Source organism: Frankliniella occidentalis, unplaced genomic scaffold (assembly GCF_000697945.3).
Source record: "Frankliniella occidentalis isolate FOCC.00 unplaced genomic scaffold, Focc_3.1 Scaffold265, whole genome shotgun sequence".
In the NCBI taxonomy this organism is placed as follows: domain Eukaryota; kingdom Metazoa; phylum Arthropoda; class Insecta; order Thysanoptera; family Thripidae; genus Frankliniella; species Frankliniella occidentalis.
In genome coordinates, this window is record NW_026267391.1 from 354543 (window position 1) to 354861 (window position 319).

At 46.4% G+C, this 319-nt stretch overlaps 1 protein-coding gene across 1 annotated transcript in view; it reads right to left on the reverse strand.

The window, feature by feature from the left end:
• LOC113209732 (farnesol dehydrogenase) overlaps window positions 1–319 on the reverse strand; it is a gene marked incomplete at its 5' end in the record, with an annotated part of 6914 nt that overhangs the window by 5777 nt on the left and 818 nt on the right.

Below are 319 nucleotides of genomic sequence, written 5' to 3' on the forward strand. Positions count from 1 at the left end.
GGGCGGCTGAGGTCCCTATGGCAAAGCGTTGCGCGGAACAATAGCGATAAGATATGAATATGAGAGATATGAAAACTACGGTGAGTGCGAGGGTGAGTGTGTGTGTGGGGGAGGGGGTACGAATTTGCTAGGCGTCCTGTACTTCCCTACAAGGGGGTACAAATCAAATGACTCAAAGTGAGTATTCGTGTTTATTGGGATCCTGCTTTTCTCAGGTCAATGCGTGACCCGAGGTGCCCCAGTGGTTCATATATCGTAAGTCAACAAATAAAAAATTCCGTCTCGGAACGGATCATGAAAGCAGATGATAAAAATTCTA